Genomic DNA, 19,179 nt, shown 5'->3' on the forward strand with positions numbered 1-19,179 from the left:
TTATATAGGGAACTTGCAAACGTGCAATGCCTCTCCAATCATTCAATTCGCAGAAATAATTGTGCAAAGTAAATAAGAATCAAAGTGGAAACATACAATTAATTAAATAGTGATAAGATTAAGATAAGAGAATAGAATAAAAATTTTGTTGATAGGCAAGATTTAGCTTTTGTGGAGTATGACCAAAAGACATGAAAGACACAGGAATCAGCAAAGGAAGATATGTTAATCAAAAGCAGCCGACACTATACAACACTATTGACAAGATTCATTGACAAGTTTGTGCACACATTATTATTTTTTAATGAAATGAATCTTTTGTGAAGTGGGGACTTGAATAATCAATGACAAAACAAGCTTGTGTCACATGGTTATGCTGGATGTTGAGAAGGAAATGGGCAACCAAACTGACCAGATTAAGCTACAAATGCATTGATCCATAATTTTTTATTATTCAACCAATACTTTGGTGCTCATGTTGCCACCACACACAAAAATGAAAATCTATTTTGGGTCTTAAGTAACAATGATTGAAGCAAGACCCATGTGCTCTGGTTCTTCATGACAATTGGAAACGCCTTTAAAGATTTGAGAAATCAATTGAGCCACTTTATTAGTTTGAAATTAAGTCGGATTACTGTTTAAGGTAGTCGGTGTCAACAAATCCATTTTGGAGTGTTAGTTTGATTTTATATTGCTTAAAAATATATATAGATCAAATCAGATTATTGCTAATTGCTGGTTCAGTTAAGACCTATATATTAGGACATTTTTTATATCATAAGGTGAAATTCACAGCTGGGCTTATTTTTCTAGTCTGTCATATAAGCCCAACACGTGTATGAGAGTGTTTTATAAATTATAAAAAAATATTTTTATTAAAAATGAAAATATTTAATATTTAATATTTAATATTTTAAATGTTTTTTTTATTATTTTAATTTTTTATTTAATATAAAATTTTCTACAAAAAATTGTTGAGTAAGATAATTAGCTAGTAGCTAATTATCATTTAATGTAGAAAATATTAAGTTGATTTTTTTATTTAAAAAATTAAAATAAATTATTTTAAAAAATAATTATTCAAACTACGATATGTATCTTTTATCTAACACTATCCAAAATAATATAAAATATTATATTAATAAGATTAAAATTAAAAAATAAATAATTTTTAAAAAATTAATATTTACTTTTATCAAACAACATAATTTTATTCCGTACTTATATTTATTAATTTATCGAACAATTTTTTAATATAAATTCAGCACTTATAAAATTAAACAATAAAAATTCAGTACTTAATTTTTCATTACTTAAATTTCCAATTTATCAAACACATCCTTATTTCTTATTTGAAAAAGTGTTTAGTTCTATATATTTTTATAATTGAAAGGCATAATGACTTTTTTAGCCCTCTAAATTTTACCTATTTTATCCCTTGAACTTGCATTATTTATCAAATCACCCACAAAATGCATAGAAAAGTTAACAAACATTAACTTTGCTGACATGGCATAACATGTGGACTACCATGTGTATACCACGTTAGTAATTAATTATTTTTTATAATTAAAAATATTTTTTACTTTTTAATATTTTTAAAAAAATTTAAAAAAATTAATTAATTACTTACGTGACAATTCATGTGCAGCAAAATTAACAAACGTTAACTTTTCAATCTATTTTGGGGTGATTTGACATGTTTAAGAGCTAAAAAAAATAAACTAAAATAACTTTTTTTATAAAACTAGAATACCAAATAAATTATTATACCTAATAAAGTTATAATTTTTTTTTTTTAGAAATCTACTTTAAACATATAACACAAAATGAGCATCATTTATTCTCCTTTTATTAGTTTGGTAAAGATATGACCTGAATGCATCTTATTCCATACAAATTAATCAAATTAAAGTGGTCCTAATTGACTTCCACAATATTTGATTAGTACAATTATTGTTTTAATGTAAAGACTCAAAGAATAAAATATTAATAAAAGGCAAGCCCCAAGTTGGCAATGGTGCTTAAAATGTCCATTTCATATAAGATATTGTTCGGTCTCTATTTGGTTGAGTCAGATACAACCAATGCTGGATATTATTGCCTGCCTGGAAAGTAGTTTGTTGCTAGACCAAGTGGGGATATTTTTTTTCCTTTGGAATCCTTCACTTGAGATATGCTTAAAATCATGTGGTGGAAATTAATTAATCCAACTTTGATTTGTCACCACTTCAAAAATAATTTTATGTTGTTTGTTCCATGTTTGCCTGGCACGACCATTGATTAAACAATTTATTATCTTTTATTGTCCAATTGATTATCTATTTAATTATTGGTAGAGCACATGTGCGCACGTTCGATGGGGTCTCTTAAGCACAATTATCTGCGCTATAAAAAGCTTAGCTTCCATTGACGGAATCATTGCAAAACATTTTCTCAAGTCTAAGCTAACTTAGCCTCTTCCATTCTTTGTTATAATACACCAAGGAAAGAAAAGCTGTAAATTATGGCTCTCATGTTAACGGAAAATCCAGGATTGACCAACGAAAGTAATGGCGTGGAAGAAATCGGAGTCCCCGAAATCGATGCCGGTCTTCTAATGTCGTTGTTAGAGGAATCACAGTGTGAGGAGTACTGCAATGAGGAGCAGGTAACTAGTTTGATGGAATCTCTAGAAGCTGAGATTAGAATGGTGAATGCTGGTTCATGCAGTATTGAAGGAGACATTGGAAGCAACAATTACTTTGAATGGAGTGAAATGGAAATGGTGCCTTCCTCTCCAAGCGATGACATGAATTGGTATGTAGAAGATCATGCCCAAGAGATGTCAATGGATGGCTACTTGGTGCAATTTGGAAATGATTTTCCTTTGAATTGTTACGAAAGTCAGTTAGAAAATGGCTTTACTTCTCTGTGGCAAGAGACATACGATACAGCTATATACAATTAGATTATATGTATGTGTATATAATATTTTTTCTAATGCAAGAAAAATTATATAGTAAGTTCAATTCAAGTGTATAAAGCCTTCTAGATGAAAATTTCTTGAGTTTATATGCTTCCAATTTTACTCTGTGATAAAATCAAAGTTACCAGACTGTTAATATTTGTTTCTAGATTCGTAAAATGGAAACTAGTGTTAAAACCCAATAATAAGGGTTCAAATTATAGATCAGAACTTCAGGTGTTGGAATATTTTTAAAATATTTATGACATTCCAATAGTTAGCCAACATCTTAGAAGAATCGAGCTGCGCCCGCAGCTTCTTTGTTTTCTTGCTGGTACGCAGTCACAACCTTATGATATTTGTAGCAGTCACGCATCAGTTGCCTTAACTCCTCTAAAGTATTCAAACGTTGGCTTATGGCCTAACCATAGCAGCCAACATCAATACATGCTCTTGGTTTTAGAAACCTTAGATCCTGGCAACTCTACAGGAGCAGAAGTCTTGGCCACGAAACAGTAGGCAGAGTTGTCAAAGCGATAATCATGGGTGTAGGAGGCAACCCTAGAAAAATAGAAATCATTGCAGATGGCCTCACTACAGTAATACTAGTTGAGGTAAACACTAGTTCGAGAAGACCTAGATAAATGAGGAGCTAGGTTGGAGAGAACCTCCTCAATCCATATAGTAGCACCTTCTTTTTCTTTGCTTCTTTTCTCTCTTTTTTACTTCCTTTTCTCTTGTTTAGCACTACTCTTCTGTTTTCTCGGGACTGTTGATCCTTGGGTGATGAAGAGCCTCTCCTTGTGTCCCTTCCAAACATCTTACTCTGGGTAACGTCTGGAAAATTCTTGCGTTCACCTGAAATAGCAGTAGCACGTTACAAACACGTTACTCATGGCATTTTTAAATATATGAAGATTTAATAAAGAATGTTACACAAAACAAGACTATCAGTAGAACTATCATTAGAGCTACAAGTGATAGCAAAAAAATCGAAATTCATAAATTCCTTAATTGGTAGATAGATAATGCATATTTACTAGGGTTGGGTTCTCATGATACGAGGAAGAGGTGTTTATCATCGGGCTTTAAGAATTTTCATCTGTGGAATAAATTTCCTCACCTTCACTAGCAACAACAACTAATCTTGTGCTTGCATCATTAGCGGAAACATCATCACTCTCATTGACATTATTTGAAATAATAGAGGTCTCTTCTAATGCACCACCATTAGCAATTTTATTTTTGAAACTCTATCTTTCTAAGAATGTTTTGGGCGCTTACAAAAAGTACTGAAAACATCTTTGGGTTTATCAATTGTGTCAAGTAAAATTTTCCCTAATTCCTCAGTGGCGTTATAAGGCTGAGCAGCTGAGCTTGCTTATATTCAAGCCACTTCTCTAGTTATGGTAAACCCCACTCAATATCTTCTACCTTTAAGACATTTGCTCCTACTTTCAAATCAATATAACCAAATGTTTCTCATGGTTACTATCTCTTCAATGGTCAAGAATCAACCTCATTGATGGTTTATTTATTTATTATTATTATATATAGGGCTTTCGCGGCATCATTTTCTAATAGTGAAATTTTCTAGCACACCTTACTGGTGGGCAGTACCCATCTAGTGGGAATTAAACTCTCCATACCTTCATCTGACAAAGATGAAATTCGATTTATCAAAACGAAGATTGCTTGGCACCACATTCTTCAATATAGGCTCATGCTAAGCACGTGCATTAAAATACGTCATTCCCTTTTTTTTTCTTTTTTATTTATTTATACGTCATTCCCTTTTGATACTTCAACGAGGTAATGCATACTAATTAGATATTTTGGAATGCGCTTAGCATGGGCTCCTCACCTTGCTTGTGATGGTCAATGAAGAAAGCCACAAGTGTCCACCAAGCATATCCCGTCAATTGCCCAGGAACGAGGTGATATTCCTATATAGCATTTTCAACAAAGAATAAGTGCAGTGGTAGATGGAACCTTGCCTTGGACAAATTCAGCGGCAAGAATATCCCTTCCCCATGGTCAGCTCTTCATTGTCACTCATGCACCTAACCTCACTTGGCTTAATAAATTTGAAAATGTGGTTTTCCAATTCCAAATCCCTAACTGCCAACATTCGTTGCATGTCTTCTAGGTTAGTTTGACATTGAAAGTCATCCCCACTAATCGCAATATCAAGATCCCTATAGTTTGCCCCCTATCTACTTCTATATATCCCCAAATAGTTGTATTCCATATGCGTCTCTTCATTATTTCAACAGTTCCTACATGCACTTTCCAAAACAACAACTACTTTTTTTATTCTTTTATTCTTTTATTCTTTTTTTTTTTTTTGCGGCTTACAATCCCATCTTAATTGCCAAATGTTTCGAAGACCACTTTATAAGTTACCTTCCGTTGGAATAATTATTCGGCACTTGTAATTTTACATTTGCGAAACCTAATAAACCACCATCTCCCTAGAAGAGTGGACCCTACCAATGTAACACCTATTGGTTGCTACCTTTTTAGCATACAAATCAACGACCATGCTAACGGAAAGACCACTAGAAGATGACGCATGATTTGTTGGTCACATCCAAACAGGTGTGAAGAGACCTATAATGACTCAACCACTAAATCCTCGTAAACCAACATTTAGGCTTAGTTTTGATGGGCGGTGTGTTTACCTTCGGTGAGGTTAAAAATAGCGGTGACGGTGAGATTAGTTATTGTAACGGTGAGATTAGATAATGTAACAGTGAGATTAAAAACAATGGTGGAGTGTGTTTAGATTTAAACGCAGCTGTAACGGTGATGTGAGAATAAAAAATGACTATTAAGGACATCAGATTAGAATTGATATATAATAGAAATTTTTAAAATTATTTAACAATTACAAAATTAATAAATGATTAAAAATTATTACAATTATATATATTTTTAATAATAATTTTAATAATAAATAATTAAAACTCCAGAAAAATTCAAATAGTTATTTTATTTAATATTTCAAAATTAATCATATATTTAATTATAGGGGCTCAATTCATTATTGAAAGATTATTCAAATTATTGAGCCTTTAGAAAAATAAAACATTATTGATAAAATAATGAAGCAACTCTAGAATAAGAAAGAAAAGAAATAATATATGGGTAAAAGAGAAAAAGAAAAAACAACTGAAGTTGTTAAATTTTTATTGGACCAAAAGGCTCCAGTCTGGATTTAAGCCTCCAGTGAGGTGAAATGCATTCTCAACGTACTGAAGAATGCTTTCCAAACAGCCTTGCGTTTACTAACATTTCAGTTACAATTTTTTTTAGCCTAAAAAAACTAACGCATTGAAACCCGATTGCATCCAAAGAAAGCGGTGAGTGGAAAAGATTGCATTCATCGTTGACATTCATCGTTGACAAGGCCAAGATAACTTTCCATGATAGAGAAAGACCCAAAGATCCTAGAGTTCCACTTCCCAAAACTTATCATTGGCTTTTTGCATGACCATCGCAGGAATCACCACTAACCTCTAGTGACTCACATTGAACGTCTAAAATTTAAACTTAATTAATTAATTAATTAGAAGTTAGTCAAAATTATTTGTAATTAGAGTTGACCATTCCAAAGAGGATAGGCTTTGATAGTTTATCCTCGTTGAACTTTGTTCATTTTTTGTTACCATGTCAAATTGGTTTTTTTTTTTAAATTTCATTCACACATTTAAAATCAGAGTTAAAAGTATTCATGAATTAAGTTAAATTTAATAATGTAATTTCAGATAGCATTGTTGCTGACTGTACTTATCCTTCAATTAATGAATGAAGAGAAAAGAAAAAAAAGTTAATTCAATAATCACATCAAATCCCCATTAAATATAAAATCAAATTGAGTTGAATTTCAAATGAATGGTCTGTAAATGCTATAAAAAATTTCTAACAAAACCAATATAAAAAAAAAGTTTATTTGCACACTATTTACTCAGCCCGACATTAAATCTTCATCTTAGGATATAAAAGATGTACCTAGATATGAATCTTAGGTAAACAGCAATTAGCAAGAACGTCATTTGATGTATATATAATTTAAATAATATAAATCAAACTAATACTCCAAAGTGGGTTTAGTGACATACCCCTATATCAGATTGTAATCCAAATTAATATTAATTTCAAGCTAATGGAGTGGATGAGTTGGTTCTTCATTTTCTTTTTTTCTTTTTTTTTAAAAATCTAATAGACATATCCAGTTGTCATTCAAAGACAGAACCAGATCAGAGCACATGGGTGTTGTTCCATTCAATGTCACTTAACCTAAAAGAGATGGTGGCAACATATGCACCGAAGTATTAGTTGAATGATACTAAAAATATATGGGCCACTGCGGTGTTGCTTAATCTGTTTAGTATGATTGCCCATTCCCTCCTCAACACCCAACATGAACATGTGACAAAAGCTCACTTATTTTACGTATTATTGAAGGGTGTACGAACTTGGCAGTGAAACTTAACAATTGTGGGTTATGGTGTACAATGTCTGATGCATTACTTTAAGATATCATCTTTGCTGTTTCCTATTTCTTTTCTGTCTTTGGTCACACTCCACAAAAGCTAGATATTTGCCTATTTAGAAAATTTTTCTGTTCTTACCAAAATAATACAGCATTATATGTTGATTTCTTTTGTTACTGTCGAGTTGATTATATGTTTCCACTTTGAGTCTTAAAAACATTTATACAAAACATTTACGCCACGTGAATATATATCATTTCATTCAAATTATGCAAACATTTACAAAACATTTTTTTAACAAAAAAAAATTAAAAATTAATATGAATGGCGATTTAATTATTACATGTGACGTGTAATAACTAAACTTTAACAACGAAGTCACAAGTTCATTTCATCCAAATCATATTAATGTGTTGTAACTTCTTGTTGTTCCAATAGGGTCGGAAGCGTGTAAATTATTGTACTAAAAAATCACATAAAGTTCAATTCCCAGGGAAGAGAGGTGGATCACATGGATCTCTTAAATACCAAGTCTTTCCTTAGTCAGAATATCCCTTCTATAGTAATTTAATAGCACAATTAAATCCTACTATTATACCCTCAAATATTGAAAGAAAAATAGGACAAGAAAAAACACAAGAGTTTCAACGAGGTTCGGTAAATTATACCTACATCCTCGGGCACTAACACCAGATGATAGCTTTATTATCTCCAAAATATTACAAACAAATAGAATTCCTTAAGAATTCTCAAATGGGAGAAGAGAGAAAACTAATAGAGAAAGATTGGTTGGGATGATTGAAATGAGAAATGAGAAGGCCTATTTATAGTTGAGGTTCAAGGACCAAACAATAAATAGCCCATTATCTCAATGACCAAAAAAAAAATTATCCCATGCCACTTTTTCAAAGTCAACTTTAGGGTGCTAAACTTGCACCACTTTGTATTGTTTGCCATTAATGTTGTCCCTCATTAATGTTAACAATCTCCACCTTGAAGATTTGATTAGGATAATCACATCTTCACACACTTCCTTCAACTCCCCAAATTTGATAAAGCTATCTTTTGTAGTGCCTACAAATGAGCTCTCGAGCGCCATACACCTGAAGGTGCTCAAATTCTCAGGATGTTAATCAAGTTCAAACAATGATTAAACTTGATTGTTGTTACCACCTTGGTCATCATATCTGCGGGATTATCTGCTATCGGAATCTTCTGAAGTAGAATTTTTCCTTTTTCAAAGACTTCCCGCACAAAGTGATATCTTACGTCGATATGCTTGGTTCTTGAATGATAGACTTGATTTTTCGCTAAATGAATAGCGCTCTGACTGTCACAATATAGACTAATGTGACTTTGAACAACTCCCAAGTCTTTCAACAATCCATTAAGCCAAATAACCTCCTTAGCAGCTTCTGTAACTGCCATATATTCTGCCTCTGTAGTAGACACAGCTACTGTAGACTGTAAGGTAGACTTCCAACTCACTGGGGCTTTAGCAAGAGTAAACAGATACCCCGTAGATGAACGACGTTTATCTAAATCACCAGCAAAGTCGGAATCAACATATTCAACTACAATCTGACCAAGTGTTTCATCCTTCTCAAAAACTAAACCAATGTCTACGGTTTTTCGAAGATACCGTAGAATCCATTTCACAGCTTGCCAATGTCCTTTTCTAGGATCATGCATATACCTGCTCACAACTCCAACAGGTTGTGAAATGTCAGGCCGCGTACACACCATCGCATACATCAAACTCCCAACTGCATTAGCATATGGGACTGTTGCCATATATTCTCTTTCTTCTTCAGTTTTCGGAGATAATTGAGCACTAAGTTTCAAATGAGAAGCAAGTGAGGTACTTACATGTTTTGTGTTTTCATTTACACCAAAACATTGTAATACATTTTTCAGATATTGCTTCTGATTCAAACAAAGCTTGCCTCTCTGTCTATCTCTACTTATCTCCATGCCGAGAATCTTCTTGGCTTCACCTAGATCTTTCATCTCGAACTCTTGATTCAACTGAGCCTTTAACTTATCTATCTCTTTTTGGCTCTTCGAAGCGATTAACATATCATCAACATACAAGAGTAGATAAATGAAAGATCCGTCATGCAGCTTCTGTAAATACACAAAATTGTCATATTTGCTTCTTGTGTACTTCTGCCTGCTCATAAAGCTATCAAATCGCTTGTACCACTGCCTCGGGGATTACTTCAATCCATATAGCGATTTGTTCAGCTTACAAACCCAATTTCTACCACCAGCATCTGTGTATCCTTCGGGCTGAGTCATATAGATCTCCTCTTCTAACTCACCATGCAAGAAAGCCGTCTTAACATCAAGTTGAGCTAGCTCCAAATTCAACTGTGCTACCAAGGCTAACAAAATTTTAATGGAGGAATGCTTCACAACAGAGAAAAATACATCATTGTAGTCAATTCCCTCCTTCTAAGCGTAGCCTTTAGCTACCAATCTTGCCTTGTAGCGAACATCTTTCTTGCTAGGAGATCCATCTTTCTTTGCGACCATATCAATAAATCGAGCAGGTCTACGAATTTCTCTCCGTGGCCTTGCAACTGCAACTGGTTCTGGTGTACTTAACGATTCTTGGGTCAGAACCTCTTCAACCTCTAATTCCTCCATTGTGGCTAGAGAATTAGACTTATTAACTGAGCAAATCCCCATCTACTCAAACTCTACCTTTTTTGGAGTACACTCCACCTACTGTGGAGTATCGCTTGTCTGAATATCTTCATCTGCTACCTTTTTCAATGTGGTAGATTCATCAAAGGTAACATCTCTGCTACAGATCATTTTCTTTGTGCTTAAGCACCAAAAACGAAATCCCTTCACTCCAGAAGTGATTCCCACAAAGAGAGCTTTCTTTGCCCTCGGATCTAACTTTGACTCCTTCACATGGTAATATGTAGTGGATCCAAACACATGTAAGGAATCATAATCTGTAGCCGGTTTTCCAGACCATACCTTCATAGGAGTTTTTCTTTCTAATGCAGATGATGACAAACAATTAACAAGATGGCCAGCATATGTTACAGCCTCAGCCCAAAATTGCCTGCCCAACCCAGCATTGGACAACATACATCGAACTTTCTCCAGCAATGTTCGATTCATACGCTCTGCCACTCCATTCTGCTGTGGTGTATCCCTAATTGTGAAGTGTCGAACAATACCATACTCTTGGCACACATCGAAGAACGGATCACTTTTATATTCCCCTCTATTGTCCGTCCTAAGCCGCTTGATTTTCTTGCCAGTCTGGTTTTCGATCATAGTTTTCCATTTAAGAAAAACTCCAAGCACTTCATCCTTAGTTCTCATGGTATACACCCAAACTCTTCTGGAAAAGTCATCAACAAAAGTAACAAAATAGTGTTTTCCTCCCAACGAAGGTGTTTTGGAAGGCCCCCACACATCTGAGTGAACATATTCCAAAATACCTTTTGTATTATGGATACCAGTGCCGAATTTCACTCTCTTTTGCTTTCCCAGAACACAATGCTCGCAAAATTTTAATTTGCAAGCCTTTGTACCTTTCAACAATCCTTGCTTTGCCAGAATTTGCAAGGATTTTTCGCTGGCATGTCCCAACTTCATATGCCACAACTACATTGAGTCCAATTCTTTGTTACCGGAAGGTGCAGCGACTGCTCCAATAACTGAACTACCTTGGTAATAATACAAGTTATTTTTCCTGATGCCCTTCAATATCACAAGTGCGCCAGATGTCACTTTCAAAACCCCATCTCTCATAGTAACAACTGAACCATTGGATTCCAAGGCTCCCAATGAGATGATATTTTTCTTCAAACTGGGCACATACCGAACATCAGTCAGAACTCTGGTTGATCCATCTTGATTCTTTAATTGGATTGAACCTATCCCAACAGTTTTACAGGCATTGTCATTGCCCATATAAACAACTCCTCCATTTAGTTCTACTAAATCAGAGAACCACTCCCGGTTAGGGGACATATGATAGGTGCAACCCGAATCCAATATCCACTCATCTGAATGGAACGACGATGATGATGCAACCAGTGATAGTTCAGAGCCACTGGGATCATGCTTTGCAACACAAGCATCTACAGCAGCTTTTCCCTTATTTTTCAGGTTTGGATAATTTTTCTTCCAGTGGCCTTTCTCATGACAAAAGACACATTCATCTTTCCGGAGTCTGGACTTTGACTTTGATCTCCCCTTTTGAGTTTTCTTCCGAGTGTATGAACAACCTCGGACTACTAAAGCTTCTGTATCTCTGATTGAGTTTTTCTGTTTGTCCTTCTTTCTCTGTTCATAACTGTATAAGGCCGCACAGACTTCGCTCAGAGATATATCACTCCTGCCATGAAGTAGAGTAGTTTCTAGGAACTCAAACTCCTCAGGAAGTGACCCCAACAGCATCAAAGCCAAATCTTCATCTTTGAATGTCTCATCCATATTTAGCAAATCAGTGACTAACTAATTAAATTTGGTGATGTGATCATTCATTGTGGTACTTGAGACGTAAGTGAAGCGAAACAGTCTTTTCTTCACGTGGAGTTTATTTTGACTGTTTTTCTTCAAAAATTTTTCTTCAAGTGCCACCCACAACTTATTTGCAGAAGTCTCCTTTGAAAAAGCATACCTCTGTTCTCGAGAAAGGCATGGTCGAATTGTGCCACATGCCAACCGATTGATCGCCTTCCGATCTTTCTCTTGTACATCATCTGGTTTCTCTTCATTAATGGCAATGTCTAGACCCTGCTGAAAAAGGGCATCTAGAACCTCACTTTGCCACATACCAAAATGACCTGTGCCATCAAAGATCTCTACGGCCAATCTTGCATTTGCAATTGTCAGTCTTGTCCACATGGACGATGTGGTATCATGTACATCATCTGGTTTCTCTTAATCAATGGCAATGTTTAGACCCTGCTGAAAAAGGGCATCTAGAACCTCACTTTGCCACATACCAAAATGACCCGTGCCATCAAAGATCTCCACAGCCAATTTTGCATTTGCAATTGTCGGTCTTGTCCACATGGACGATGTTGAAGCTCCTAAACCAACCGTTTTCTCCATAATCTTTCAATATACCTAAAGAAATCTTTTCTGATGTGGAAGATCAGTTTAAACTGCAACCACAGAGCATACTACGATTAACCTTCAGCTCTGATACCACTTGTTGTTCTAATAGGGTCAGAAGCGTGTAAATTATTGTACTAAAAAATCACACAAAGTTCAATTCCCAGGGAAGAAAGGTGGATCACATGGATCTCTTAAATACCAAGTCTTTCCTTAGTCAGAATATCCCTTCTATAGTAATTTAATAGCACAATTAAATACTACTATTATACCTTTAAATATTGAAAGAAAAATAGGACAAGAAAAAACACAAGAGTTTTAACGAGATTCGGTAAATTATACCTACGTCCTCGGCCACTAACACCAGATGATAACTTTATTATCTCCAAAATATTACAAACAAATAGAATTCCTTAAGAATTCTCAAATGGGAGAAGAGAGAAAACTAAGAGAGAAAGATTGGTTGGGATGATTGAAATGAGAAATGAGAAGGCCTATTTATAGTTGAGGTTCAAGGACCAAACAATAAATAGCCCATTATCTCAATGACCAAAAAAAAATTATCCCATGCCACTTTTTCAAAGTCAACTTTAGGGTGCTAAACTTGCACCACTTTGTATTGTTTGCCATTAATATTGTCTCCCATTAATGTTAACACTTCCAACATACTTGATTATTCTTTTTATTGTTTTAATGTAAAGAGATTCAAAGACTAAAAAAAACCTAAGTGGATCAACAACCCCAATATACCCAAGTTGGCAATGGTACTAAATTTTCATTTGACGTAGATATTGTCTGCTATCTGTTTCATTGGTCAAATGCAAACCAATGCTGGATATTGCCTGCCTGGAAAGTAGTTGCTGCTTTACAAAGTGGGAGGCTTTTCTATTTTTAACTTCATTGGAATCCATCACTTAAGGTATACTTAAAATCATGTGGTCGAAATATAGTTAGTATAACTTTGATTTGTCACCATTTCTATAATAATTTTATGTTCTTTCTTTGTTCCATCTTTGCTTGGCACGACCATTTATTTAGTCTACTTGATACCTTTTTATAAAATGGTTTCATTAGACTAATTGGTTTTCTATTTAATTATTGGTTCAGCACATGGGCCCACGTTCGATGGGGTCCCCTAAGTACAATTAGTTGGCTATAAAAAGGTTATCTTCCATTGATGGAGTCATTGCAAAACATTTTCTCAAGTCTAAGTTAACTTTGCCTCTTTCATTCTTTGTTATTCTACACCAAAAATATAGAAAAATATGGCTCTCTTGTTTGAGGAAAAACCAGAATTGATCAATGGAAGTAATGCTATGGAAGAAACCGAAGTACCCGAAACCGATACCGGTCTTCTAATGTCATTATTAGAGGAATCACAGTGTGATGAGTACTGCAATGAGGAGCAGATAAATAGTTTGATGGAATCTCTAGAAGCTGAGATTAGAATGGCAAGTGATTTTTCATGCAGTACTGAAGGAGGGATTGGAAGCAACGATTGCTTTGAATGGAGTGAAATGGAAATGGTGCCTTCCTCTCCAAGCGATGACATGAATTGGTATGTGGAGGATCATGTCCAAGAGATGTCTATGGATGGCTACTTGGTGCAATTTGGAAATTATTTTCCTTTGAATTGTTACGAAAATCAGTTAGAAAATGGATTTACTTCTCTGTGGCAAGAGACATATGATACAGCTATATACAATTAGATTGTATGTTGTGCATATAATATTTACTCTAATTCAAAAAGAAGTATACATTAAGTTCAATTCAAGTGTATGAAGCCTTCTAGAAATGATGAAAATTTCTTTTGAGTTTATATACTTCCAATTTTACTCTGTGATAAAATCCGCTTTTTTATACAAACAACTTAAAAAATAATTCATTAATTAACAAAATGAACGGGACCAAAAATTATTTAGAATTGGCCTGTTTTGAATAGTGTTCCTCGGTGTTACTGGTTGATCAGGTAGTATCATCCAATTTTTTGGCGAAGTGATGACCCAATCATCAGCTTTTAAAAAAAAAATTTGGGTGTCACCACTATGACAAAGCGGTATCCATATATATTTTTCAAAATACCCGTAAAAATACAAGTTCACGGTGGAGAAAAAAAGGAAAAAATATTTTTTAATGGGTGGTGCCGGTCAATTTTTTTAAAAAAATATTCGTATTTTTGGATGTACACCGAAAGAGAGAATATGAAAAAAATAAAAAAATTTTGGGTGCCGTCAGTGTGCCAAGCGACACCGGTGAGAATTAAAAAAAAAGAGGTTGAAAATAAACAGTTTAAATAGAAAAAAAATAAAGGGGAAGCCCGTGACTGATGCTTGCTACATAGGTGGTTCTTGTCTTCTTGGCATGTCAATGCTACCGTCAGTGGATGAAATATTATTTCAAAAAAATATAAATTCTAACAAATAAATACACAATGAGGGTTTATTTAAGTTAGATCGCATGCTCACATAACACAAATAGTCATGTAGTCGTCACAAATATTAGAGTTCAATTGATTGACTAATTATGTAACTAACAGAGCAATTATTAGTCTAAGCTATCAAATACTGACAACATGTTTAACAAACCTAAACATTTTTAATTAAACCAGAAGACATGCAAATACCAAAGAATAAAGAAATATTAAGAGTAATTCAATTTTACAAATTTATAGAATCAAACTTGAAATATTACTTTAACTAGGAAAGAAGATATTAACAATCCATTAGAAAATAAAATGCAAATTGAATTAAAATTGAAAGCAGAGATAATTTTCTAAGATCCTATTTATAAAGTAATGGAGTTTTAATTTATCTTAAACTAAGATTACAAACTTGATTTAGACTTTAATACTTTAAAAGACACAAATAGCCTTGCATCTTAGTTTTAAAACAACAAATGAACCCACGGGACATGGTCAACGGCATTGTGGCTCGGTGAAATGATGCTGCGGTGCGGAGCTTGGGGCGCTGGCTTTTGGGCTGGGGCACCAACTTGCAGCATTGGGCCAACGCTGCGGCGCTGGGTTGTGAGGCCGTGACTTGCTCCTATTTTTTTAGACGTTCTTTTAAGACATTCTTTTCGTCTTTGATGATTTGTAGCATTTTCTTCCTAGTTTATATGCACTTAATTTAAGTCACGGCCAAAACAATCATTTATAATTAATAAACATAAAATCAAATTAAAAATAGAGAAGAATAATAAAGCACGCATAAACAACACTAAATACACAAACGAAGCTAAAACCTTATCACAAGATTTCATCACAGGTGTAGAGCACGATCATCTCAAATATTCTTACTAATGAAAACTAGAATGTCTCTACAATTTGTACGAAAAAGCCAGTCGATATGCAGAAACTAAAGAAATGGTGCACTTTGGTGGCAATGCTTCCCACCCACATAATGAATCCGCGCTCAAAATAGATTCGATCGACCAAGGTGGGGTCATCCTTCTAGTGGGGATTAATTGCGGCAAAACCCAAGTTTAGGAGTAAAAATGAGGAGGCAATACTTCTCACAACCTCTTTCATATTCCTGGAGTGACAGATCTGTTAATCAACGGTTTGTCTTGGGAACTAAACAGGTAGACAAAGGCCTATACAATAAGGTTTGATAGTTAATACCCCTTTCAGTTCTTCCGATTTATACATTCTAACCCAGGTTAATTAAGGGATACTTGAACAACCACCTCTAATGAGATCCAATCAATCTATATGACAATCATTAGATAATGATTAATTCCATATTGACATCGGTCACAAAACCAAGGATTGTTTTTACTTGAAGGATGTCATTGATGAAGCAATTAGACGCTCATATATTCCGCCAGACGGAGATTGATGATGTTAGCTCTTCACGTAAGACTGCACAGAATAAGGCGTAGGACAAGAAGCTGGACAGGGGTTTATTATATGATTATTGGCAACAATGAGGAATGTGTGCTTTCGAAGTCTAAGAGAAAACCTTTTTGAAAAGCATCATGTTTGTTAATAACTCTATGAAAAAACACCCTCACACAGAAGCGTGGTATGTAGATTTTGATGGTAGAAACAATGAAATGGTTTTGGACGTCACTGGAAATGATCCCTTCGTGGCTACAATAACATTTGTGGGCTATCAAGTCAAAAGAATATTAGTAGACTGTGGCAGTGTAGTTGAAATCTTGCATTGGGATGCCTTCAGGCAAATGAAACTTAACGAAACACATTTAGAGAACGAAATGCCCTTTTTTGGTTTTGCTAATCAGGAAGTCAAGGGATCGATCACTCTTCCATTTATAATTGGGGATGGTGAGCATATTGTTATAGAGATGGTAGAGTTCTTAGCGGTTGATCATCCTTCAGCATACATTGCTAGATTTGGCTGCCCAATTATGTGTATGATGAGGATGATTGTGGCTACTTTTTGTATGAAGAAAAAATATCCTTCCCCAACATACCTTGCTAATTGCCCAAAATGCGGTGATATTCTCTTAGAGCATTTTCAAATAATAGGTGGAATGGTAGATGGAACCCCACCTCGAACAAATGTAGCAGCAAGAATATCCCCTCCCCATGTCGTAATATTACCTTAGAGCATTTTCAAAAACACAGGTGGAGTGGTAGATGGAACACCGCCTTTGAAAAAATGCAGCGACAATAAGATCATACTCAAAATTGACAAGGCCAAGAAAGCCTTCCATAGTAGAGAAAGACCAAAGATCCTAGGATTCAACTTCTCAAAATACATCATCTTCTCTCCGCACAACCATCGTGTAAACCTCCATTAACCTCCAACCACTAACATTGTATCAAACAAATTTCATTAAAAGGTTCCTCTAAACTGAAAGACTGTAATTCAAACTTATTTAATTAAAAGTTAATCAAAGTTATTTGTAATCAGAATTGGCAATTCCAAAAATGTTTATTGTTGTCGTTGTTGTTTTTTTTTTTTTTTGCTAAGCTAAGTTTATCCATTAATAAGTAAAGCTCAATACAAAAAAGAGCAACATCAAAAACAGGTTGTAGACAAGCAACATGAATGGCTAAGATTGAATCCCACGAAACCAAAGATGTTAGTCTTTTATAGTTTTATCCTCACTGAACTTTGTACATTTTTTGTTGCCGGTTTTTTTTTTTTAATTTGAAATTTCGTTCATACGTCTAACATTATGATTAAAATTATTCATGAATTAAGACAAATTTTATCATATAATTTCACATATCATTGTTGCTAACTGTACTCAATATTAATGAATAAAGAAAAAATAATTTAATAATTATATCAAATTTCGATTAAATATGAAATCAAATTGAATTTGAAGTGAAAAAATTATCTGCAAAATCAAATCAAAGAAATACAGAAATAAAGTTTTCTTCCACATTATTTACTCAGCCCGGCATCTTAATCTTCATCTTATATGATATATATAAAAAAAAATGTGCCAATATACGAATCTTAGCAAAACAGCAATTAGCCATAATGTGATTTGATTTATATATAATTTTAATGTTATAAATCAACCTGATACACCAAAGTGGGTTTAGTGGTATGCCCTGAATTATATCGTAATCCAAATTAAAATTAATTTCAAGCTAATGGAGCAGCTAAATTGGTTCTTTTTCTTTATCTTTTGTCTTAAAAAACAAATCTGAATAGACATTTCCAGTTGTCATTCAAAGATAGAACCAGACAAGAGCACATGGGCGTTGTTCCATTCAACGTCACTTAAACCTAAAAGAGATGTACTTCAACTTCATTTCTTGTGGTGGCAACACGTGCGCTGAAGTGTTGGTTGAACGATATAAAAATATGGGCCAATGCAGTGTTACTTAATCTGTTTAGTACGATTGCCTATTTCTTCCTCAACACCCAACAAGAACATGTGACAAAAACTCACTTATTTTGATGTATTATTCAAGGGTGTACGAACTTGGCAATGAAACTTGTCAATTGTGGGTTATGCCGTTATGGTGTACTATGTCTGATGCATTTTTTTTATAGATATTTTCTTTGCTGTTTCCTATTTCTTTTATGTCTTTCGTTCACACTCTACAAAAGCTAGATCTTGCCCATTTAGAATTTTTGAATAAAATAATAAAATGTTTGTACGTGCATTTCTTTTGTCACTATTGGCTTGATTGTATGCCTCCACTTCAACTTTCGAAAAAAAGATTATACGAAACATATATAATTTCCAATCGAATTAGGTCATATAATCAGATTTTAAAAAAAACCAATTATTTCTTATAAGAATTATTATTGAAATGCTGAAATAATTTTTCATATTTAATTATTACTTGTGACATGTAATAATTATACTTAACAAAAAAATCACAGGTTGATTTCCATCCAAATCATATTAATGTGTTGTAACTTCCAACATACTTGATTACTTTTTTATTGTTTTAATTATGTAAAGGTCCAAAGACTAAAAATAACCCAAGTGGATCAACAACCCCAATATACCCAAGTTGGCAATGGTACTTAATTTACATTTGATGTAGATATTGTCTGCTATTTCTTTCATTGGTCAAATCCAACCAATGCTGGATATTGCCTGCCTGGAAAGTTGTTGCTTTACAAAGTGGGTGACTTTTCTATTCTTAATTTTATTGGAATCCTTCACTTAAGATATACTTAAAATCATATGGTTGAA

This window comes from Gossypium hirsutum, chromosome A01 (genome assembly GCF_007990345.1).
Source record: "Gossypium hirsutum isolate 1008001.06 chromosome A01, Gossypium_hirsutum_v2.1, whole genome shotgun sequence".
NCBI classification, from domain to species: Eukaryota; Viridiplantae; Streptophyta; class Magnoliopsida; order Malvales; family Malvaceae; genus Gossypium; species Gossypium hirsutum.